Genomic DNA, 26,213 nt, shown 5'->3' with positions numbered 1-26,213 from the left:
TTTTGACAGTCTTGACATCCGAATAATATGGGACAAAAATAATTATTAAACAAACCAGATATTCGAATTTATTAACCCTTAATGCAATCTTTTTCTTCTTTTAAGCTTTCATGAAATCTTACTTACTTTTTCAAAAGGTCATATGTACATAGGAAATCCATAGCGAATTGGTTGTGTTGAAAAAGTAATATAGAAGTAACTATTGAAAGGAGTTCAACGAAATTAGCTGATAGCAAAGTGAGTACTTACCCAGAACTATCTAGAATAATTATTTATTTATTTATTTTTTCGACGAAACGCTACAAATGAGCATATGTGGAAAATTAATTGAGATCCAAGATGTTACAAAAAAAAACATCCTTAGTGATTCCTACCATATTTACTTAATCACGAGCATAGGTAAATAACAAGGGAAATGTGTAATAATACACGGAGAGACCGGCCGGGGCAAATCCAAGAAAATCTTGGTTAATTTAACTAAAAGTATGGGTTATTTTTTTACACAGCTTTTTTTCAACAATCGATTGTTGATTTTGTTAACCCGAAATTGCTGACCACCAGTAACTAAAATTAACTAAAAAAATAGTTGGAATTGCCATTTTTGTTGGTTAAATGGCCGAAAAAAATTCTAGCAGTCAACTGCTAGAATATTTTTTTCAGAAAATTAACTAAAAATTTCTTGTTTTCAGCTGAAATATTGTGGAATATTCTGTTAAAAACTGGCTGTGAAATATTTTTCAACTATTTTTCAACAATTTTTTTTGTTATATCAACCGAAATATTTTTGCATGCAGCAAATTATTAGTGGTTTATAACAAAACATTTCTTAATTAGACATAATTTATGCAAGTGTTGATATATATTTTCTTTAATTATCCAACGATACAGGCTGGGCCGAATTTCTAGCTATATTTTAACTAATGTCTTACTTGAATACAGAAAAATATTTGTACATGTAGTCAATAACTAGCAGTTGTTAGCAATATTTTTATTAGATTTGCAGTAAATTTTGTAATAATGCCTCACAAATTAATGCTGAGTGTTTTTATATTCGCATTTATTCTGCCCAAAAATTTAACGTTTTGTACAAATTTGTTTTTTTTTTTTTGCATGAAGTTGTTAAATTACTGTTAAAAAGCATCAAAACTAAACTTTTTTAACTGTTGTTATAAAACATGTTACGTTGCATTAAACTAAAAAAAATATAAAAAAGCAAATTACTTTTTTTGGTTAACATATTTAAAAAAAGATGTTTAAGTTCTCGTGATTTCCTTAAAAATAGAAACCGAGCAAAATTTTCACCAAGTTTTAAGCTTATATTTTTATTATGTTGCCTTTCCCTTTTATTGCCCTCTCTTTCCATCAAACATTCTTATAACGTGTTCAACTCACTCGCATTAGAGGTCCTCATGGCGAAGGTCGTCCTCTTGCTCTTCACCTGCAAAGAAATCATCAACAAACCTACTCACCAATTCCACCTCCCCAGTTGCAACACTTTGATTTGCCACTTCAACATTAGCTAAATAGTGTAATTTTCACCTTTCACATTCTCTCACTTCATAATTAACGACACAAACTCAACAAATCGACCGCTCTCGTTCGAATCCTGACTTCAAATGACAGACGTAAACAAACCCAAGTTCATCTTTAAAATATTCAACCAAATGTAAATTATATTCAACCAACAAAATTTTTGATTTTCCTAAAACCAAAGCTAACAGTCGAGCACGTTCATTCGAGTTCGGGAAATCTGTTAGCTTTTTGCCTTTAGCATTTTCAACAAACGGGTTATAAAATTAATATTGAATTTTGGTTATTTTAACTGAAAATTGGCAGTAACAAGTACGTTTTTGTTAAAATTTACGAAAGTAAAATCAACAATTTTTATTGTTAAAATTTCTGGGCACGGTCTCTCCGTGTGGTTTCTCAAAAGTTGTTCTAAGAGCTGTAAATTCAATTTTAAGTTTGCATTCCTATATAACCGAACAGCGAAAATTTGAATCGTCATTCTTCGATGCTTTGCGCCATCTGTCGGAATTATGGAGCTTTTAATCGCGAATTATCTACAACGGTCTCAGGTTTAGTTATTTTTTCTTGTGGTAGGGCACAGAATTTACATCAAAGTGAACCTTTTGCTGCAATAAACATATGAAAATTATTAGCAATTTTATACAAAATTCTTAATTTCGGCTATAAACTGAAAAAAGAAACGTAAATAAATGTAATAATAATGAGGAAAGAAGAAATATCAATAATACTACTTACCAAGCTTGCAATAATTTAACAACCACTTTTGGCAACACACTTTCATTGCATTTGATTCAATTTATTCAACGTACTCCGATTCCTGAAAATAATATTTTGAGTTTTGCTTACCAGTTTATTGAGCAGACTTCTTTCAACAGCATTTTTTAAATATTAATTATCTTCTTTTGTATATCTTTTATAAATTTTATTTTTTAGACATTTCCCTTAATCTAATTTATATTTATATATTGGCTCACGGATATATGAAAAAGACAAAAGTGTTCAATTTCGAACGCCTTGACCGGAATTTTGTAGCCTGCATGACTAGGGAGGAAAGGGAGAGAGAGCAACATTTTTTCTCCTCTCATTTTTTGACGTTTTGTGCAGGGTTGGATGAAAAACAGTAGGGGCCAGCACCTAAACAGCCGAGAAAAGTCCAAAAGCGGCCACTATTCAGCTTTTACTCGCAGCTGTGAAAGTGCATTAAGGGCCGAACAGTGACTGTTATTTAGTGCTGGATGGTTACTTGGGACTGCTTATGCTAGAGGATTTTACATCTGGCTTGAAAGGGATACACTCTTTGTTTACAACCCACAACGGCCCTTTTGCATTGTTTTGCTAGAAATTTTTCAACGGTACGTTTTCTCATGTCGTGTTGGTGATGGGAGAGCTAAGTGACATTAGACTCGCCTATCACTAAAACCTGACTAGCCCACGCAGTTGTATTCGTGAGTAGCCCCTATCTGAAACTAGTCCATGCATTAGTATTTGTGAGTTGCCCCTGTCGAAATTTTCTGGTGTTTAGTAGTGTTGATAATGTCTTGGTTTCATTAAGATGGTATGTCAGTGAAAAGTTTGGCAGGGATTGACACTTCTTCGCCAAACGTCTTCCTGACATGTGCCATTAAATTTGTGCGATGAAATGTATAGAGCTATCTAAGCCCGATCTCACGCACACTAGCTTACCATTTGTTTTTGCTGGCGGGTACAAATTTTAACCTAAAAACCCTTCGTGTACAAACACGCAATACATGCGCACGTAGATAACTCTATAGAGTTATCTAAGCCCACTCTCACGCACACTAGTACGCCATTTGTTTTGCTGGCCGGTACAAAATTTAACCTCAATCTTTTTCGTGTACGTACACGCAATACACAATACGCGCACGTAGATTACTCTATGTATGTATTTTTGATCTCCATACCGGCAGGCAACTTGGTTCTGGAATCGAATGTGAGCGCTAGATGAACAATTCGATCATCTTTTACTCCACAATCCCATTAAATTTGTGCGATGAAATGTTTCCAAAAAAATCACCATAAGATTTAACAATACAACTTCAATGTCGGTGAAAAGTTTTGCGGTATTGACTATTCTTCGCCAAATATCAGCATTTCAGCTTGTAATTTTTTATACCCGTTTAATATTAAGGAAGATTAAGCAAAACTTGTTTTTTTTTACTTTTGGCATAAAAGTCTGAACTTTTATTTGAACGTTGAAAGAGACAAAAATAAATCATTTTCTATTTGAAAGTTTTACTTTAGTAATACAGAAATTGCTTTCCCGATCAGAAAATTACATTACTTTTTCCTGAAAAAATTGGTGCGAAAAATATCATCCAGAAACATAAAAAAATCAAGACAAGTTCAGGTTTTTTCCTGAAAAAAACTGTTCGTAAAAATATCATCCAGAAACATTAATGTATCATGAAAAGTCGTGATTTGTGAAGAAATCCATATTTCGCAACTTCCCATGATACATTTTTATTTTCAGATGGTATTTTTCGACAGAAAACTTAAAAGGACTAAGCCCAATGCACTGTTTACAAAAAAATAGTCACAAGAAGTTTTTTTAATGTCGAAAACTGTCATCTGAAAACACAAAAGAACTATGAAAATGAGTGATATATTGGTGTTTTTTTTATTTTCTGAAAATATATAAATGTACTAGAGTCTAATTTATTTACATAAAATTGATTGTTTTGTTTGATTTGGGGTTAACATTAATAGTCATGGGTACCATAAACCAGATGACTTTGATTGAAAATGATTTTGCAAAACGAAAGTATGAATGAATACGAAAGAAAAAATCGTTAATCATACAGTTGGTGTAATCTTCTATTTGAAATGCTAAATTGCATAATTTTATATTCCTTTTTATTCTTGCCAATCAAAAATTCTAGATTACTTTTAAAAACCACCAATGCGCCATGGGTTTCCTATTTACATAGGACCTTTTTAAAAAGTAAGCGAGAATTACAATTTGCAAGAAGTTTTTCTAAATGGTAGTTTTAAGGGTAAAATCTCAAAAATTAACACCATGAATGTTTTCAATTAAAACCATTATCTTTAAAAAAAACCAAACGAGAATTGACGAGACAGTGATATGTTCACATAACAATACTTTTTAACATACCTTGTAAATGATCTCTAAATCCATCCAAAAAATTCATTATGATGAATACTATGATATGATGATGGTTGTCCTGAAATTTCTGTCCTGTGAAAGAGAAGAGAACACAAAGTATCAATTCCCAAATGAAAATCCAAATCATTTTTGTAAAGGTACTCCGCCTATTAAATGTAACTACTACAAAATGAAAGCAATACTTATCTGAATAAAAACGAGAATTCCGTTGTCGAAATTACCGGATTTGTCCAATGCAAATTATGGCTACCGGAACGATGGAGGCCCTTAAATCTTCCGGTGGAAGATGATGCTGCTAAATAGGTAGGACCCGTCCCGCTGGACACAGTTACAAAACGCAACTTTCAGAGGCTGAAAAAAAATGACGGAGGGGACAAGCTGCAGCAGAACAAAAACTTAGGGGGCTGAAAAAAATTAAATAATACCTTGCGACTGCAAAGCTCCTCTTCCGCGAGATGCTTCTGTTAAGAAGCAAAATTAGCACCGTCTGCCACAGGAAGAATCTGAAGATTGTAGAGCTTCCGTAGAGCTGAATGATGGTGACCATACCGGCAACGGGGATTCCTCTTCTGACTTCTTCTGTGACAGGTGCAAAAGTCGACCGCGAAAAAACCTCCTCCAAATTCTTTTGCAAACCACATCACTCACATAAACAAACTAAAACACACGCAATTACCGACATAAAACACATAAACAAAAACAGCACAACCTGCCGGGTTCACTCCACACCGAATTGAAGCCTCAGTTTCCATTGGTGGCCCACTCTGGCGGTGGTGAATCTACTTAGTTTTCCTTCTTCTAATGCATCAAATTGGTGACGCAAAAACACACAAGATTCTCGCTACAAATCGTTCTTTTCCGCGGTAAAACGACAACCTCCACTTTCCCCTTACTCACTACACATAAACAAACACAAATACATACGACTATCGCCACAAATTGCCCACCCGATTTACAAAACAAAAAAAAATACAGGCGCTGCGCACAGCACCGGTTTGTTTTGATTCCTGTTTTGACATTTCGCCGTGTGTGCGAGCGTAAGCAGCAAGTGGGAGAAAAGCGAAAAGAGAGAGAGAGTGTGCGCGCACAGTGAAAGCGTACTGTGAAAAAAGATTGCGTATAAATTGAATTAATTATCAAAATTGATTTTTAAATTAAATCGATTTATGTATTGAGTTTTTCCCATAAATATTCATTTTATATTGCCACATGCCACAAAACTCAGTTACATTGTTTATTTTTTAAGGGATAACAGTCTTATCTATTTTTTATGTTTTTGTTAATAACTTTTAATCAATCTGTTAATAAAATGATGTACTGAAAGTCAACAATATTTTTTAATGTCAAAAATAATTAAGAGGTTCATTAAATATTAAAATAAATTTTCCCTTCATTTGATATTGCAAGTTTCATAGATCATCAGTTTTTCAATGTAATATAAACAACTTTTTGTTGGCAAAAGTTACATTGACTTTAAGTTAATCTACTTCTAAAAAAATCAATTTATAAACTTAAAAACGATTCATGCTCAAATTCATTAAAACACTAAAATAATAAAACAAAATAAAATATTGAAGAAATGTGATGTTCTTTCTTCAGTTGAATTATTCGCTCAAAACCAAAATCTTTCTTTGAATTAAACAGTTTCTAAGGGTACTCCTCATCTCAGCTTAGGACAACTACTATACCAATGTAATAGGGTACGTTATCCATTAGTGGACCCCTTTCCTACAGTGGACCCTCTGAAGGGTTTTTGATGAAAAATTCATTAAAATCACAATTTCAAGCGTGTTGTTGTCTACAAATCTTTTCATTGGCATGTTCAGCATCATTCGAAAAAATATTGACTATTATTGAATTGCCCTTTTCACCAAAATAAGTGTTTCGAGTTCGGCATCTGAAATCAGCCATGGCCACTAGCATTTTCACAACAAAACTGCATTTATATTTTATGATTGAATTAACTATCCAATCATATTTTCACTGATTATTTAACTTCAGCAAGTCGAAATAATGTAAGTTTAAGGAACTTTACCAAAAAAAGCGAAGAACTGCTCATTTTCGAGCAAAAATTAGGGGGGTCCAATATAGGACAACGAAAATCCAAACTTTTCCAAAAGTGGACCCCTGTTAATTTAACCTTCAAAAATGAAGAAAACTGTGTATTTAAGCAAAAGTTTCTCTTAAAAATACAATAAATGCTTGTTGTTATCAACCTAAACGCATTTTTTTTTAAATTATGAGTATAAATATAGCTGTTTCATGTTAAAAGTACAGTCATCCCTCATATTCGGAACAGTTTACAGATCGGCAAATGTTCAAAAAATCATAGCAAATCGATTATTCAACTTAATGATTCGCTTTTACTTCATTTGAAAGCTTTTCTTTGACCCTTGAAATCCACAAATTCGGAACACTTTTTTCTTACGGATGTAAACAAACTTTGGATCTCTCCAGGAGTACATATTTGTAACAAAATAATGACTTCAAACACTGCAACCAGTGAAACTCAAGCTCAGTGATGTTTTATCAATGGTCTGATAACTTTTTTTTTTGTAAAAATATCCGTTAAATTCAGGTGTCCCACAATTGTGGAAGGCACAATAACAAACCACAATTATGAAACAGGCAGTTTGGAGGCAGTTTTTTGCTGCTCGTAATAAAATATTCTTGAAATGCAGTTTTTTGTTTAAAAAGTACTACTTTTACTAGTGAAATAGCAAGAGAATGTCCAAATAAAGGTCCTGAAAATAGAAGGGTCGAGCGAAGAGCTGCATTTGGCATGCTATTGATAAATTATCACAAAAGTGTTCCGAATATGTGGGATGACTGTACCCAAAATGCTGAAGCCGTAAAAAATATAATTAATCAAAACTGTAGTCAATTGTACTTAACTGAAGCATTATAATTGCAGTTTGAAATTATATTTTATAATAATAAATCAAGAACAAAACTTTTTTTTTAAATAAACATGTGTGGTTTTATCAGCAACTGTAAACAAATCTATTGTTTAGTTTCGGTCAACCATTTAATTAATTAATATGGAAAAATGTGCTTCAAAATTACTTTTTTAAAATTATTCTTATGTTTACAGTGGTTTTTGAAACGTTTTCTCTGATCTTTTTCGGAAATAAATGTGTTTAAATGTATGTTAGGTTTTTTTTTTGTTGTTTAAAGCCAAATTTGTTAACAAAACATATCTGTTTATTATGAAAAGTGAGCAAAATTCATCTTTTAGCCTTTCTTACTAAAGAAAGGTATAGGTTTTACTTTAAGGCAGGACGTCATTTCCATCTTCGTAAATATGTCGATTCAGCATGAATTTTAATCGGAAAAATCGTCAAAAAATCACACTGCATCGATTTTTGACGCTCTATCGATTCACCATGACAGAACTCGTCTATCTCCAACCCTCGAATTTTGAGAAAATAAATTTCGTGGAGGTCGAGTGATGTTAGTATGTGGTAAAATTTTGCAAAATTTTGTGTCGCGCCGTTCTCAGCTCCCTTAATCCGATTTCGATTCTTCTGAATGCAGATGAAAGCTAGTGTGCTGAACCTGGGCGAGTTGCCGCGCAAATTTCGAAATATCCATCTGTTTTCGGATGCGGCCAGACTTTTCAGCAAAATACACAGTTTTCAAATGAAATTTGGTCAAATTTTTTCATTTTCATTTCTTTTATTTATCTCAAAAATTGCATTTTTCGAGCCCTACAACCTCCCAAATTTTCATCCAGATTCATAATATGGTTCTGGAGTTAGAGCCATTTGATTGACCTACCATAAGAAAAAAAAACCCAAAAAAAGGTAAAAGCCCACCTGTTGACCTTCGCCAACATTTTTCATTTCTGATTTTATTCAAAATTTCTTGCTACATTCATAGTACAGACCATGAGTGAGCATCTGAAACAAATTCGACATCGATCGGCAATCCCGATCAATTTTTAGAACGATTTACTTTTTGCCTTTCTTACTAAAGAAAGGTATAGGTTTTACTTTAAGGCAGGACGTCACTTCCATCTTCGTAAATATGTCGATTCAGCATGAATTTTAATCGGAAAAATCGTCAAAAAATCACACTGCATCGATTTTTGACGCTTCGTCGCCAAGTCGTCAAGTTGTCAAGTTGAGCTTCGAATACTGGCGCGAGAATGCTGGCGCATATATTTTGTGGCTCGACTTATACTCATTTTGTAGTAGCTTGTCTACCGATGTTTCCTTCAATATGTAAGATATCGTAGCTTTTCGTTTTCTTTTGCCCTGTCCGTTTTTGCATAACTGTCCAATGTTTATGCAAAAACCTTTGTGACATAGGACATTCATCCGGCTACAATCATTTTGTTTCCCGTGCGCTCCTAAAATCGCCCAAATGTAGACTTAATTTTTTCGGTTTTGTTTTCTTGGTGCGCTGGTACGATGAACCAAAACACCAACACAGTCACACAAAAGGGCTCGTACCGAAACTAGAAAACCAAAACCGCGGTGTGCGTTGTTGGGAAGCTTGCTATGATCGCGTTTGTCATAAACGCTTGTTTGATTAGAAACGTACAAACATATTGTACGATTAAAAATATTCTTTTGGTGAAAATTGCGTTTTTATTTCTTTTGGAATTCATATCATTCATAATACCCATAATATCATCATAATACTTTGCTTTCATCATAACCCAGTAAGAAATACGGGGCCGATCGGGTCTGATCGTAAGAGCGACGATCAGGCCTACAGGGGCCGATGCGGGTCTGATTTTGAGACACGCATCAGACCCGAATCAAGGTATTTTGCACCCGAAACGTAAACCTGTCAACCTTGTTCGAACATCGCGAGAGGCCTACGTGCGGGGGTGATGTAAGAACGACGTAATGGTGAAAAATCGGACGCGCATCAACCTGTTTTTTGTGTTCTTCTTCTTCTTTTTCTGTCATCTGTCATTAGATTTGTTTTTATTAAAACAGTCGTTTTGCCTTCCTCACTGAGGTAAGGCTATAATCCTGCTCTAAAAATGAACTTTGTAAAAAAACGTCGTTGACCCACCTTCATGTATACATATCGACTCAGAATCGAAAACTGAACAAATGTCTGTGTGTATGTGTGTGTGTATGTGTGTGTGTATGTGTGTGTGTATGTGTGTGTGTATGTGTGTGTGTATGTATGTATGTGACCAACAAACTAGCTCATGTTTCTCGGCACTGGCTGAACCGATTTGACCCGAACCTGTTGCATTCGACTTGGTTTAGGGTCCCATAGATCGAGTTTTATACAGATTGAAGTTTCGATAAGTAGTTCAAAAGTTATGTATAAAAATGTGTTTTCACATATATCCGGATCTCACTTAAATGTATGTAAAATATGTCCGGATCCACCATCCGACCCATCGTTGGTTAGGTTATCGAAAGACCTTTCCAACGAGTCCAAAACATTGGAGATCTGGCAACCCTGTCTCGAGATATGGCCCCTTAAGTGATATTGGTGTACTTTTTGGAAGCAGGATCTCACTTAAATGTATGTAAACTATGTCCGGATGCACCATCCGACCCATCGTTGGTTAGGTTATCGCAAGACCTTTCCAACGAGTCCAAAACATTGAAGATCTGGCAACCCTGTCTCGAGATATGGCCCCTTAAGTGATATTGATGTACTTTTTGGAAGCCGGATCTCACTTAAATGTATGTAAACTATGTCCGGATCCACCATCCGACCCATCGTTGGTTAGGTTATCGAAAGACCTTTCCAACGAGTCCAAAACAATGACGATCTGGCAACCCTGTCTTGAGATATGGTGTACATTTTATTCCGGATCTATAAAATAGATGAAATTTGTGTACAGCTATTGTTGGTAATGAGTGAGGAAGGCTCCAACCACATAGGTGGATTAAGTTAGTTTTTGAATTTCCTTTGTTTATTGTTATAAATTTGCCTGTTATAAAGTTAATTAAACTTAAAAATAAGTCTGCACTCCGATTTTCCGATTATTTCCGACATTTTCCACTTGAAAGCCGTTTAAAGGAAGGAGAGAAAAACTTCAGGCAAATGGGGACCGAATCCGGTCAATCTGGATCGTGCAGCATTTCACCCGCCTTTTTAAGCGCAGCGTTGTTCCGGGGACCCTTGCAGGGCCGGGGCCACTTCCGTGCAGCGTTGCTTTCGTCGTCACTTACAAGTTCATGGCCGTCACAAGTGGCACTTCCGGATAGCAGCGGGGGAAAAGTTCCAGGAACGTGAACCGGTTACGATTGATCTGGACCTGGTTCTTTTGTGCAACTTTACTTTGAAGGTTTCGTGAACACTTGTAGGGCCGGGACCGTCCTTGGAATCTGTTCCATGCTGCGTCAATCCGAGGGCACTTGCAAGGCCTTGGCCGTCAATTCCGGATTGCGGCTGGAGTGATTATTTTTAGGAATGTGGACCGCATTTTGAACTAGTACTGGCCACTTTTGAGGGGGAAGAAATCCTAGGAACACGGTTCCCGTCTTCAAGTCTGATCTTGAGTAGCGTCTTTCCGAGGGCACTTTCTGTGCCATGTTCATCCCACGTAGTAATTCCGGTTATTCGCACAGATCCGTTAGTATTTTCTGAGGGAACATGTTGATCCATAAACGCCCCGCGTGCTGGTTCCAGACGGCATCAGCCTATTTAATGAGAAAAAAAGTATTACACTGGGATTAGCAAACATAATGTTTTGCTTCAAAAACAAACTCACCAGTTGGAATTATTGTTCGTGACCACGATTGGGTACCCTGGGTCCTCGTTCCGGTTGACCACAAGCAATTTGAACAGCGCCATGTGTTGGAATTCCTGCAGCAGATTCATCTTCGTGGACGGCTCGTTGCACCAAACCCCTCGAACTTGCCCCACACGGCCAAGCAGTCATCTGTTGATTTCCTTCAACATGCCATCGATTATTCCTGCGCTGTGCCACTTCCGCAGTGGAGGTGGTGGTCCCGTTATCAATCTTGGAGCTGGACGAGATTCAATCGACCGGAACTTGACCGCTTTACAGTGAAGCCAGCTCCAGGATAGTGGCATTTCTCACGCGTCGGAGATACCGGTCACTTTTCCGGGATAAGTTTTGGCGAACAACTGACCGCCTCAAACGAATCTGTGCCGTTCTCAGCAGGTTGACCACACCGGAACATTTCGCAGGGGGGAATTCTGTGAGATAAATTTCAAAAGGAAATATAAATAAAAATAAACAATTGTGATCATATTATAAAAGATCTTTGAACTTACTATTTCTTGCTGGCCAAGGCTGACCGGTTATCGGACCCATGCTGGAGAAGCGAGACTGTGGCTGCTTGCGTTTGTTCTCCAGGTAGACGTTACGTGCAGTTCGCCGGGTGCAATTTAAAACGATTGCCGTTTTCCGCGTTCTGGTTGTTGATCTCGTGGCTGGATGTGGGTGTGGGTGGGTGGCATGCTCGGCCACATAAATTGTTGCGGTCACTGAAAACACGCACCTGCCAACCTGCAGACTTCTGTCTTCTGCCGGGAGTTTTCCAGAAGATATTGTGTCAGGGTAGGTTCGTCACGATGAACATGGTCAGATCACAGCTCGTGCTTTAAAATCTGAAGCAACAGTTGCAGTCCGCTCTTGGCCCCAGTGGTGATGGAGATTTTCCTGCACCTTGAGTGAAACCAGCTTGGGATGTTTACGGAGCAATTGGCAAACTTTCCAATCCATGAACTCTTTGTTGTGAGCAAAGAAACTGCCGGCAAACTTAAAAGTTCACTACCTGGCCATGCAGCGCTGTGCGCGTGGTTGGATGACCTGGAACGGGCCTGGAGGATATGGCTGATCGAGTCTTCAGAGGTTTTGGAGCGTTTCTTGACTCATGGTCGTCACGTTCTGATTGGTCACTAGATGTAGTTTCTGCTCAGCATCGTTGTCCCCGAAACTGGGCTCCAGCGCCACCGCCGGCGTTCTTGTCACTGACCGGCCTAAACGAGTCTGGTCACACCGAAATATTTTGCAGCCGTCAGGTTCTTGATGTTGGAAGACCGCAAATCTTCTTGGTCGGCGACGAGACCGGAAACTCTGTGAAATTAATAAAAAAAACCGTTTACAAAAATGTTAAATAAAAATTAATGGGTGTGATCATATTATGAAAGATCCTTAAATTTATAATTGTGTTACGCCTCGCCGGAGCCATCATCGTATTCTCCGCTGGTGTCCAGAAATTGATCGTCGTCGTCCCTACTGGCCACTCCGTCATTGGAGAAGTCCCGGCTGGTGCCAATGCTGCTGATGTTGCTGGTTCTGGAAAAAACGAAAGACACCTGCATGCCCTCAGAAACCATCGTATTATTCACGCTCGTCTCGATTTAACCGGCTCATGTTGACGACCCCTGCCTTGGCAATTTTCTCGCGCACATCCTGGAGATTGTTTGCCAGCAAGCGTTGATTTGCCGACCTTCCCGCGCTCTTGACCGTGATTAGTTTGTCGATGGGTAACGCTTCTCTGCAACTGTTTCCGGACACTGACTTGCATGGCTACTGCTGGCTCACCGCCTCGTTTGGTGTCTTCTCGACGGATTCATTCAGCTTTGCGTTGCCGTAGTTGGCGGAGTTCGGGGATCCTCACCGGTACCACTCATGTGGGCAGCTTCCAGGTTCTCTGTCTGAACCGGTCGCCCCAAGTTATTCTGCGCCGTTATGCTTTGCAGATTGGCAAAAGCGGGACACCCTACTCCAGAACCGACTGCCGTTTCTGTTCTTTCCGGGTTTGACGACCAAAGTATTTTGCCTAAAAGAGAGGAAGGTTAGTTCGGGTTTGAGATTCCAAGAACAATAATTATTGTTGTACCTGCGCTCTTGCAGCACCGGTTCCGCTACCACCGAATGCCAGATTAGTTGTTTTCGTCGCCAGCACCACAGACCACTTGGTCACCGTTGGCCATTTGGCACAACCGTTGTTAGTTGACTGGTTCTGGTTCTGAAAGGGGACGTTCCGTAGCTGAAGTCGTCGTCCTCTACGTCAGAATCGGTGTCCATCTTGGTTTCGCTGCAGCTCTGGAAGGAGAGGAAATAAGTATGAAAAAAAAACTTTGCCGAATTTGATGTTCACGACCGCAGTTAGAATCGCTTTCGTAATTTACTTACTCACTTGCTCAAGCCGCTTCCATTGCAATGCACCAGGGGCCGGAAAACCCGGAGTTGCTCCGGTAAACCGTCGTGGCCTAACTTTTTTTACAGCCAAACACGCAAACGAGAAATTTTGCGTTTGACAGAACTGCCGAAAAATTCGTAGACATGAAAGAACGAGATAGCATGCTTAGCGAAACTTCGATGAAAATACAAAGCATGCTTTCTCTTTCGCTCTAACGCGTAGCATACAGTTCATCGAAATTTTCGAAAAACATCGTTGCCTTACAAAACATCGTGCGTCTACGGACTTTTGATCTGGGAAGACTTTCTTTTGTGCTGACGTTATAAATAAACAAATTCGATGTTATTAATTGAAAGAAGTTCTACCATTGTTATATTCTTTAGTAAGAAAGGCTCTTTCTCACCCCAGGTGGGATTAAATCGGGTTTTATTCATTATATCTATCATTAGACCTACACCATGCATCAAAATATCAAATATCGGTTAAATTAGGTATAAAAATAACAGTTTGCCTATAGTAGACCCGGATCCACAATCGGATTATGGACCCGGGTCCACTATAGGAAAAGGGGGTCCATAACAGGCAAAAAACCTTTTTTTTCAAATGGCTTTTTTTCTGCTCAAAAACAAATAAACTGATGAAACAAATAGTCAAAATTGTTCAAAAGACTTCAGTTTTCATTGTTTTGTACAAAGGGTTATGACAAAGTGCTTAAAATATTGAAAATTGGTGAAAAGTGTGCTTCGGCTCTACTAGGGGGTCCACTATAGGTTAAAATACCCTACTGCAACAACGTGAAATTAAAAAAAATCTCTTTACGAGAACGTCTTTTAAAAATATTAAAACAATAGGTCTTTTCCCGTACTGCAGAATTCTGCAATTCTGCACGAAATCGGCAGCAGAGCATTTCCGTACTTTTCTGCAACAAAAGTAACTTTTCTCTCTCTTCTAATATGAAGAATTTTGATTTTTTTATTTTTTATTTTTTATTTACAATTTAAAATTCATTTCGAACCATTTTGCAATTTTTTAATTAAATGTACTTTATTTATTGCATAAAACAATTCTACTGCCCATTTTATTTGTAATTTGAATAGCGAAAAGCTGAACAAAACGTCAGAATCAATTTAAATAGCTTGATTTGCAAGTGACTGACCTCGGTTTGCACAGGTCGGTCGCGCGACCAATTTGACAGTTGCTTGTTCGTCGCTTGTAGCGCAGCGAAAAATCGCTTCTACTCTGAATAGGCGAGCGATTTCTGCTGGCCGCAAATGAGTCGCGCGTAGTCGCTTCGCCTATCAAATTAGTCGCGTCGCTTGCAGCGTCCACTCTGTAAGGGCCCTCAGGCAGAACTTCTGCAATAAGAGAGACAGAAGTTGCAGCAAAACCGTTCCCGTACTTTCTGCAAGCTCTCTCTCTTCTCTTTCGTGTTGAAAAGTAACTGCACGTTGGTGTGATGGATGTTGAGTACACGCTTACATAAAATTTGCAAGTTGGGTGAAATCAAGCATTTTATTATTAGTTGTAATAAATTTGATGTTTTATTATTACTAAATTCAAGTAGTCTTATTGAAGGGACGTTTGTACATTTTAAATTGATGGGTTTTGGGGTAGTTTTGTTTTAATTCTGGTTTTATTAATAACGATATTGACAAAGAACTTTGTCCTAAGGGCTCTATTCTGGTGAGGTGTCAATCCAGAAAAACGAAAAATGTCGCGCGTTACGAAAATGTTGCATGCTTGGTACTGCGGAAGGGGTCTGCAACGAATGAAATGTGGCAACAATGGTGCAACATTCTCGCGTGACAGTTCAAAGAAAGCAGGAGACGAGGCAAAATTTGCACCATGTTGCCACATTTCATGCGGACTATATAAGCTAACAGATAGCCTCTGAACAATTTAGTTTCGACCGAAAATCCGTCAGAGACGGATCGACGGTGGTAATTTTATTGCTCACACACACACATACACACATTGAAAGACACAGTTTGTGCACCAACTTGGGAGGAATTCTGTTCTAAAGAACATTGTTAGAATGGTCACTCGGAAACCAGAGTGATTCAAGGCAATGGGGTTGGGACCAAACTGGTAGGATGTTGGCCACACCCGGAGTGGCCATGGCCCTGAGGGAAGGTTCTACCGGGGGGACATTTATCGAACCATACGACTTGGGGCAATATGGGTATCAAAATTCATGGTTTTTGATACTGGTAATGAAAATGGTTATTTTGACAGGATTGGCCACACCCGGAGTGGCCATGGCCCTGAGGGAAGGTTTTACCGGGGGGACATTTATCGAACCATACGACTTGGGGCAATATGGGTATCAAAATTCATGGTTTTTGATACTTGTGATGAAAATGGCCATTTTGACAGGATTGGCCACACCCGGAGTGGTCATGGCCCTGAGGGAAGGTTCTACCGGGGGGACATTTATCGAACCATACGACTTGGGGCAATATGGGTATCAAAATTCATGGTTTTTGATACTTGTGATGAAAATGGTTATTTTGACAGGATTGGCCACACCCGGAGTGGCCATGGCCCTGAGGGAAGGTTTTACCGGGGGGACATTTATCGAACCATACGACTTGGGGCAATATGGGTATCAAAATTCATGGTTTTTGATACTTGTGATGAAAATGGCCATTTTGACAGGATTGGCCACACCCGGAGTGGCCATGGCCCTGAGGGAAGGTTCTACCGGGGGGACGTTTATCGAACCATACGACTTGGGGCAATATGGGTATCAAAATTCATGGTTTTTGATACTGGTAATGAAAATGGTTATTTTGACAGGATTGGCCACACCCGGAGTGGCCATGGCCCTGAGGGAAGGTTCTACCGGGGGGACATTTATCGAACCATACGACTTGGGGCAATATGGGTATCAAAATTCATGGTTTTTGATACTGGTGATGAAAATGGCCATTTTGACAAGATTGGCCACACTCGGAATGGCCATGGCCCTGAGGGAAGGTTCTACCGGGGGGGGACATTTATCGAACCATACGACTTGGGACAATATGGGTATCAAAATTCATGGTTTTTGGTACCGTCCCAAGTCGTATGGTTCGATAAATGTCCCCGGTAGAACCTTCCCCAGGGCCATGGCCACTTCGGTTGAGGCCGATCCTGCCAAAATGTCCATTTTCATTACCAGTATCAAAAACCATGAATTTTGATAAAAATATTGCCCCAATTTATATGGTTCGATAAATATCCCCCCGGTAAAACCTTCCCTCAGGGCATTTGAATAAATTGATTACTCCTTTATTTGACCTCCTAGCCAAATGGTGTCTTCGGAAGAGTTGTTGTACTTGATAAGGGCTATCTTTTAAAGTTATGACATACAGGGTGACGACCTTCCAGGGTGTCAACCAAAAACTAACTCTGTTGGATGACGTTGTAGGGCTTTGGTGTATTGCGCAAAGTTGTAGAGGAGAAAATTTCATGAAAGTTTGTCAAAGGCGCCAAATTTGTAGCTCTTAATCTACTACGTCATTTTTGCAAAAATGGTAAAAAAAACATTTTTTTGGGATAACTTAAAATGTTAGCATTTTAGCGGCCTACTATGTTCTGAAGAGTTGTTTATGACATAAAATTACACATCTTTGCCCAAGACAGCAAAATGTTGTGAGCCTTTATTGAGGAGTTATAACCATTTGTAAGTGATTTTGAGCATATTTTTAAGTTGCAATGTTTTCGAAATGGCGAATTTTGGCGCAAAACCGAACAATGCACATGAAAGTACACACTTTCAACTACATTTTCTGAAAATATCTCCGTGTCTATCGGTGTCGATTTAGAGATACAGTGGACTCTCTCGTTGTCGATCTTCTCGATATCAATATTACTCCAGCTGTCAATAAATTTTTCAGTCCCTTCAAATAGATTGCTTTGATTTTTTGTTCTATAATTTCATAACTCCTGCTCTCGACGGTCCCTTCAATATCGACAACGAGAGAGTCCACTGTATCTCAATTTGAATTTGACGGTATTTAATCAATTTATTTATAATTTTTAAGCGAAATCTTATTGAAACGTGGTAATAATCGGTAAATTGAAAGGGTAAATTGATCGATTTTAATATTGCTTATTGCGAGATAAAATCACGTTTCTCCTTCGCTGTGAGTGACAGGAGATTATTGCCGCCTTATTACCGCAGTGCAATGCTTGAAAAGGGATCTATCACTGAATGGGACTGCTCGATATTCGATAGAACTTTCTGTCAGCGATCATTTTCCAAAACGATATTTCTCGATTAAATTTTCAAAAGGCCCTATCTGCATAGGAAACCCATGAGGGATAGGTTGTTTTGAAAATTTAATCTAGATTTGATCGCTGACACACAACGCCTATCATGACCGTCGTTGCTTGGCGACGGTCAGTGAACGTAAACACGAAGACGAAACGAACGAAAAATCTAGCAAAACAATGCAAAAGGACCGAAGCCGAAGTGTAAACAAAGAGTCTATCCTGCTCACGTCAGTTGATGTTTACATTCGGAACGAGCAGGATAGACTCTTTGTTTACACTTCGGCTTCGGTCCTTTTGCATTGTTTTGCTAGAAATGCCTTAAGCTCAAGCAGCCGCCCGAACGAGACAACGTGCTCTTTCTCTTTCTCTTGTTTTTGTCTCTCTCTTCCTAATGTATGCTGCGTGGTGACAGGAGTCATATGATTGCTATCATTGGAGAGATGATCGGAATCTCGGTAGAATGTCAAACGAACGCTCTCCAAGCGATTTTCTCCTGGAGGGAAGTCAATGATTGTGTGAGTGACTTTGCGTAGCACTCATTCCTTTGTGTGTGAAACGAACGAAAGTAGAATGTTTTTTTTTTTTTAATTTATATTTATTTTGATTTTCTCTTCCATGTACATTCATTCAGTTAAAATATTATTGAGTGTCCAATCACAATCGATGACTTTTCACCTCAATTTTAAATACTAGCAACTTTCATTTATTCATGAAATATTGTAGCTTTCGCTATTCAGTGATTTCAAATGTAGGAGGTCCTACATGTACAAAAGGGAAAAGGGATACCTTAAAACTAACTTATAAACTATATAAAGAGCGGATCAATGCAGCTGAAGACTGCAATGATTTTTGTCGAAATGCATCAATTATCTTATTGGACATAACATCCAAAGTGTCAACTTCGGCTAATTGATGAAGTTCACTGGAGCTGAACCAGGGAGGAAGTTTCAGAATCATTTTCAGAATTTTGTTCTGAATCCTCTGAAGTTTTTTCTTCCTGGTTAAGCAACAGCTTGTCCAGATCGGCACAGCATAAAGCATGGCAGGTCTGAAAATTTGTTTATAAATTAACAGTTTATTCTTGAGACAAAGTCTAGAATTCCTGTTTATAAGTGGATACAAACATTTAATATATTTGTTACATTTAACCTGGATACTTTCAATGTGATCCTTGTAAGTAAGGTTTTTGTCAAAAGCAAGTCCAAGATATTTCACTTGATCCTCCCACTTTAAATTTACCTCATTCATCTTTATAATGTGATGACTTTTTGGTTTAAGAAAATCAGCCCTTGGTTTGTGAGGGAAAATAATAAGTTGAGTTTTTGCAGCATTTGGAGTAATTTTCCATTCTTTCAAATAAGAATTGAAAATATCCAAGCTTTTTTGTAATCTTCTTGTGATGCCACGAAGGCTTCTACCTTTGGCGGAGATGCTTGTATCATCAGCAAAAAGTGATTTCTGACATCCTGGGGGCAAATCAGGCAAGTCAGAAGTAAAAATATTGTATAAAATTGGACCCAAAATGCTTCCTTGAGGGACGCCGGCACGTACAGGTAGTTGATCAGATTTACTGTTCTGATAACATACCTGCAGAGTACGATCCGTCAAATAATTTTGAATAATTTTCACGATATAAATCGGAAAATTAAACCTTTTTAATTTCGCAATCAAACCTTTATGCCAAACACTGTCAAATGCTTTTTCTATGTCTAGAAGAGCAGCGCCAGTAGAATAGCCCTCAGATTTGTTGCTTCGAATTAAATTTGAAACTCTCAACAACTGATGAGTAGTTGAATGCCCAAGGCGAAATCCAAACTGCTCATCAGCGAAAATTGAATTTTCATTAATGTGTGTCATCATTCTATTAAGAATTATTCTTTCGAATAATTTACTAATAGATGAAAGCAAACTAATGGGCCGATAGCTTGAGGCTTCAGCAGGATTTTTATCCGGTTTCAAAATCGGAACTACTTTGGCATTTTTCCAACTACTGGGAAAATATGCCAAATCAAAACATTTGTTGCAAATTTTGACCAAGCTACTTAAAGTTGCTTCAGGTAATTTTTTAATTAAAATGTAAAAAATGCCATCCTCACCAGGGGCTTTCATATTTTTAAATTTTTTAATAATAGATTTTATTTCATTCAGATCCGTATTCAAAACATCATCTGATGAAAACTGTTGTTCAACAATATTCTGAAATTCTATTGAAATTTGATTTTCAATAGAACTCAGAACATTTAAGTTGAAATTATGAGCACTCTCAAACTGCTGAGCAAGTTTTTGAGCTTTCTCCCCATTAGTTAATAGAATATTATCACCATCTCTTAAAGAAGGGATTGGTTTTTGAGGTTTCTTAAGAACCTTTGAAAGTTTCCAAAAAGGTTTGGAATAAGGTTTAATTTGTTCGACATCTCTTGCGAACTTTTCATTTCGCAGGAGAGTGAATCTGTGGTCAATAACCTTTTGCAAATCTTTTTGAATTCGCTTCAGTGCAGGATCACGAGAACGTTGATACTGTCTTCGGCGAACATTTTTCAGACGAATCAGAAGCTGAAGATCGTCATCAATAATGGGAGAATCAAATTTGACTTGGACTTTAGGAATAGCAATATTCCTAGCATCCAGAATTGCATTACCCTGTAAAAAGTTTGACAGTTCTCAATCTGAGCAATCAGCCTACGAAATCGGGTGTCTTCTAAAACGACCGACCAGTAAACCTACTTAGTTGGATTGCGTCGATGACAACATTTCAGTCGATCTACTAATCGACAAATTAAATTGGCCTTAGTCGGGAATGCACGGAAACACACTAAATTGGTCAAATAATCGACCAATGAAATACGTTTTAGTGTTATTTACGAAATGGACTTAGGCAAAATATTTTCTCCGTTATCTTGAACAGGAATTCCTGCAATTTTCAATCATGAAGGAAAAAGTAGCTTGTACAAAGTTTGGTAAGTGTTTTTCTAAGTGTTTCAATAGCCACTTTTAAGAAAAATAGGAAAATTTTATTGTTTCAAGTAGATATTTAAATGTTTTGAAGGTGGTGAACCAAAACATAGTTTTGAATTAGCAGTCACAGCAAAAGGCCTGGCGCTTCGATGGACTATCGGTGTATTTACCTAGATCTTTTGGGGTAAGTTTTAATTATGAAATAATCAATAAATTTTAGTTACAAAACATTCGGAATTTTGTCCGAAAGTCCTGAAAAAAAAACAATAATTTCTAGTTCGTAATTATATTTTTAGGTCACTCAACTAGCTGCCGAAACGTTGTAGGTAAGTAATCCATTTCTTTGTGACAGCTAATTAATCAGCCGGTTCCATTAGAATGCAGAAACCCGGATTCCTCCGGGGAAAGTCATTTTAATCAACCTACAAATCGGCCAACTTCGTATGGTCGAGTTGGCTGATTGGGAATACCGATACGTCGGCTCACGTCTGGGTTAAATTTCCATAAGCGTATGTTGCAACATCGACCGATTAGTCGGTTATTTCGTCAGTCGATTCATCCGACTAAACCCGATTATGTTTTAGGAACAGTAGGGTGTTTTTTCGACAGGGTAGTTAAAGATTCCAAGGCTGAATCAATATCAGCTTTGGTTTCTAAAACAAAATCATGATTTAAATTGTTCTCAATATGATGCTGATACCTGTCCCAATTAGCTTTGTGGTAATTAAACACAGAACTATTGGGTCTGGTAACTGCTTCATGAGAAAGTGAAAAAGTTACTGGAAGGTGATCAGAATCAAAATCAGCATGAGTCACTAAAGGACCACAATACTGACTTTGACTTGTCAAAACCAAATCAATTGTTGATGGATTTCTAACAGAAGAAAAGCAAGTTGGCCCATTCGGGTATAAAACCGAATAAAGACCAGAAGTGCAATCTCTGAATAGAATTTTACCATTGGAATTTACTTTTGAATTATTCCAAGATTGGTGTTTGGCATTAAAATCACCGATGATCAAAAATCGAGATCTATGCCGAGTAAGTTTATTCAAATCCCCTTTGAAATAATTTTTATTTTCCCCAGTGCATTGGAAAGGCAAATATGCAGCTGCAATCATAATTTTCCCAAAAGAAGTTTCCAGTTCAATGCCCAAACTTTCAATAACTTTTAACTTAAAGTCACGTAACGTGCTATAAGTCATACTACGGTGAATAACTATTACAACTCCACCGCCATTCCGATTCATTCTGTTATTGGTTATAACTTTATAATCTGGATCACTTTTCAAATAAGTGCCAGTTTTTAAAAATGTTTCGGTTATAACAGCAACATGCACGTTATAAACTCGTAAAAAGTTGAAAAATTCATTTTCTTTCGCTTTTAAAGAGCGAGCATTAAAATTCATAATATTGATGGAATTACTTAGATCCATGATTAAACTTCAGGGTAAGAACAACATCATTCGCAAATTTTAATCCAATCTGGATAGCTTCCATCATGGATGTAGCATTACTCATTGTTTGAATCAAACCAAACAGTGAGTTTTGCAAAAAAGTCATTTTTTCAAACGTAACATCGCCGAGATCAGAAGATCCCAAAGCGTTGCCAGCAGAAAAATTTTCAAATGAAATTTGAGGTACCTGCCCAATTTGAAAATTGGTAGAGGATTTAAAATTCGTGGATGAACCCGAACCCGAAACGACGTTGGCATAAGAAATGCCATAGGGACGTGGCGTTACATCGTGCTGCCACCTGGTTTTTTTAAGCGCAAGAGTGTAAAAGTGCTGAGTCATCGTCTAAAAATAGACGGCGTCCTATCTCGCCCAGCAAAATGAAGTCGATAAAGCAGTCGGTTTCGATGAGCAAAAGTGGAAAATGTGGTCTAAAAATAGCGACGCCATCCCCCTATTGCTGTTACCTAACTTTTCCACGGTAGGGGTATTGTTCGAGTGAGACAGCACGAACTTTTGATTTAAAGATGCAGGTACAACCTGACTTTGAGAAAATTTCGGTTTGGATTTCGGCTGATGCTTAGCACGAGAATCCAAAACCTTTTTTCTGATGGGGCAATCCCAGAAATTTGATTTGTGATTTCCACCACAATTTGCACATTTAAATTGGGTGACTTCTTTCACGGGACAATTGTCCTTGTCGTGAGAAGAATCCCCGCAAACCATGCATTTTGGAACCATGGCGCAATGATCAGTACCGTGACCGAATGCCTGGCAACGCCGGCACTGGGTCAGATTCTGGCCATTACCGCCATGTTTCTTAAAATGCTCCCACTTTACCCTTACATGGAACAAAAACTGTACTTTGTCCAAAAGTTTCAAATTGTTGATTTCATTTCTGTTGAAATGAATCAGATAAAATTGTGAAGTCAAACCAAAGCGAGAAATATTCCCGTTTGATTTTTTCTTCATTGGTACTACTTGGGATGGGGCAAATCCAAGCAACACCTTAAGTTCGTTTTTGATCTCATCCACCGACAAGTCGTTGGAGAGACCTTTCAGGACCGCCTTGAATGGACGAGCATTCTTGGTCTCATACGTGTAGAAATTGTGTTTGTGGTTTTTCAAATAACCAACAAAAGTTTGGTGATCTTGTAAAGATTCCGTCAACAAGCGACATTCTCCTCTTCGACCAAGCTGGAACGAAACCTTCAAATTGCAAGTTTCCTTGCAATTCTTCAGTTGCGTTCGGAAGCTGGCCAAATCGGAGACGGAAGTCACTACAATTGGCGGAGCCTTACCCAAGTAACCACAAGCACTAAATCAAAACTCTAAATTCACTCTAACTTAACATTCCCGATGCTATGACACTTTAAATAGACTTTCCAAATGTTTTGAAACATTTGTAGCTTGAAACATTATTACCTACTGTATAATGACATATAGAACAGCCAATTAAAGTTTCAAAGCATTTGGCACAACAATGTTTTGAAACATTAATGGCAAGCTTTATATATCACTGTAAAGTAAGCTTTTAATGTTATATCACATTTTGACATTTCTTAGAATGTTTCAAAACACTAACTCAACACTAGTGAGGGCAATAAAAGTTTGGCAGTATTTCGTGGTATTTTTATGTCTGCTGCAGGAAAATCGTTCGGCGTCCATAAAATTGTGAGTCAATTATACTAAGTTTTACTGGGCTCAGTGTTAAATTATTCTCTTTGCATTGACAGTTTCTTCTCGTCGCAAGATACAAATTTCCAGCTGCGATGGCTTCCTGCCAGAACTAAACCATGAAGGAGGATGTCCAGATTTCGCTCTACGCCAGCTTTTCGTCCAAGTCAAGGAACTCTCGGGCAAGTTAAGTATCTCGCGCGTCACCGCCGATCGTGACAAGGCCTCACTCTACGCCGCTCAGGACGTCGTCGAAAAGTGCAACTCGCTGCTTGCCACCGGCGGAAACCGCACCAAGACACCGGGACCGGGTGCCCAGTTGGTGCTCCGTGCCCTGGCCTGTTCGTCGAAGAATATTGTGAATTTTGTGAATATTGTGAATATAGTGCTATGTAGTGTAATCATAAATAAATGCTCTGTTTTAATTTGTGAGGTGTTTTCATTTTTCCTTAATGACACGAAGTTGTTCCTCAAGGAAGGCTTAGTCGACAAAAAGCATCTGATTAAACATATTTCAGGACGGACGAGACGGTTGGCGCAGGGCATCTAGGTGAAACATCTCAGTACACGCAGTTTAGAATCTCGAAAGCAAAGCAACACAGCAAAAAAACAAACTTTCAAAACCGACATCCCAGCTCGAAAACACTCTCCCAAGAGAGAGAGAGATAGACAGAGAGAGAGAGAGAGAGAGAAAGGTGCACAAAACTTTTTGAATTTTCTATTTCTGTTCTGTCGGTAATGTAGTATTTTGACGTTTTACCGCTGTATAACTTTATATCAACTCTAGACGTCGCCACTCAATTTTACCTCCATGCGTATAAAGTGAATATAAAGTTTCGAGACTCTATAGGCAAACTTTATATGTTGATATAGAGGGGATTTAAAGTTACCTTATACAGTCCCGCGGTTACTTGGGTAACTCGTTTCTCGACGGCAGAAGGCTCAGTACGAGGAGAAGGATCCTTGTCAACAGTTTCGGATAAAACACCGAAACTGTTTGCCAATGGAATTGGAGGATTGACCTCACTTTCAGAATCAGAATCAGACCTCGGATGAGGTTGTTTTCTTTTTCTGTTCCCGTTAGCCGATTTAGCGTTCAAACGCTTCACCGACGTAACGACCAAATCTTCAGACGATTTGCGTTTACCTTTGTTTTGACGCATTTTGCAAGCAAAGTTCTCTTTAAAAAGATGGCTTCGTTTGTAAAATACAACAAAATTTCAGGTGGGGTTAGACTGTTTAGAATTTGGGAAAATAACTCAGGTAGTCTTTAAAAAGACTGTGAATTTTTTTTGAAATAACTCTGAGCTTAGGTAGTAAAAAATACCGCAGCTCTAGTGTCCGTTCACCTCGAAGGTTCGCAAGACACTGGACGAAAGTAGAATGTAAAAATCGAGTTGTCGTGGTGAAGACGATTGGAGTGTTCTGTCAGCTATCACCAAAAAAGTCGAAATTTCGCAAGCCCTGCCGCAGTGTAAAAATCAGCAAGTTGAACTGAAATTCTGGTTGATTTGGCTGTCAACTTGGTTTGTTTTCAATATTTTCCAAAAAGTCAGCTCAAAACTCCAGGCAACCTTTGACAACAGCCAAAAATTTGTTCTGCGGTTGTCTTGCGGCTGTCATGCGACCATTATCTTACGGTCGTATCACCGCACGTGAACTCTAATTATTTAAGCCCGCAGTAAAACATTGTTCATGCTTAAAATTATGTTTTTCCCAAAAATAATGTAAAATTTTATATAATTGTTCGTATTTAAAATTAAGTATTTCCTTTTATATGTGGTCACTCTAAAAAGGTTGTCGTATTTTTTCATAGACAATGTAATTTCCATAAAAATCGATCAATTTACTTTTCAATTTACCGATTTTCACCATGTATTCATTATGATTTCGAATAACATTTATAAATAAACAAGCCTTACCCGAAAAACTTCGTCTTTTCCTTTTTTCGTTTGTTGACGTTTTTAGCTTTTTCCTTATCTCAGCCTCCTATGATCAAAATTTGATTTTACGCAACGTTTTCCATGCAATCTGCAGATTTTCTGGAATCGGTTCCAGAGTGGCCAAAGTTGCCACTTTTTGGCGTAAG

At 38.1% G+C, this 26,213-nt stretch overlaps 1 protein-coding gene across 4 annotated transcripts in view; it reads left to right on the top strand.

Moving 5' to 3' along the window:
• The window catches only part of LOC120429513 (protein-L-histidine N-pros-methyltransferase), a 76,557-nt gene continuing 50,344 nt past the window's right edge, over nucleotides 1-26,213 (top strand). For 2 of the 4 annotated variants that reach the window (XM_052706623.1, XM_052706622.1), the window contains exon 1: nucleotides 4-237. The gene's annotated coding sequence lies outside the window, so the exon portion shown is untranslated. Of the gene's footprint in view, nucleotides 238-26,213 lie in introns of all 4 variants that reach the window. The other 2 variants (XM_052706621.1, XM_052706624.1) reach the window with 2 other exon arrangements.

Source organism: Culex pipiens, chromosome 1, assembly GCF_016801865.2.
Source record: "Culex pipiens pallens isolate TS chromosome 1, TS_CPP_V2, whole genome shotgun sequence".
Lineage (NCBI taxonomy): Eukaryota > Metazoa > Arthropoda > Insecta > Diptera > Culicidae > Culex > Culex pipiens.
This window is presented reverse-complemented; position numbering and strand designations above follow the sequence as displayed.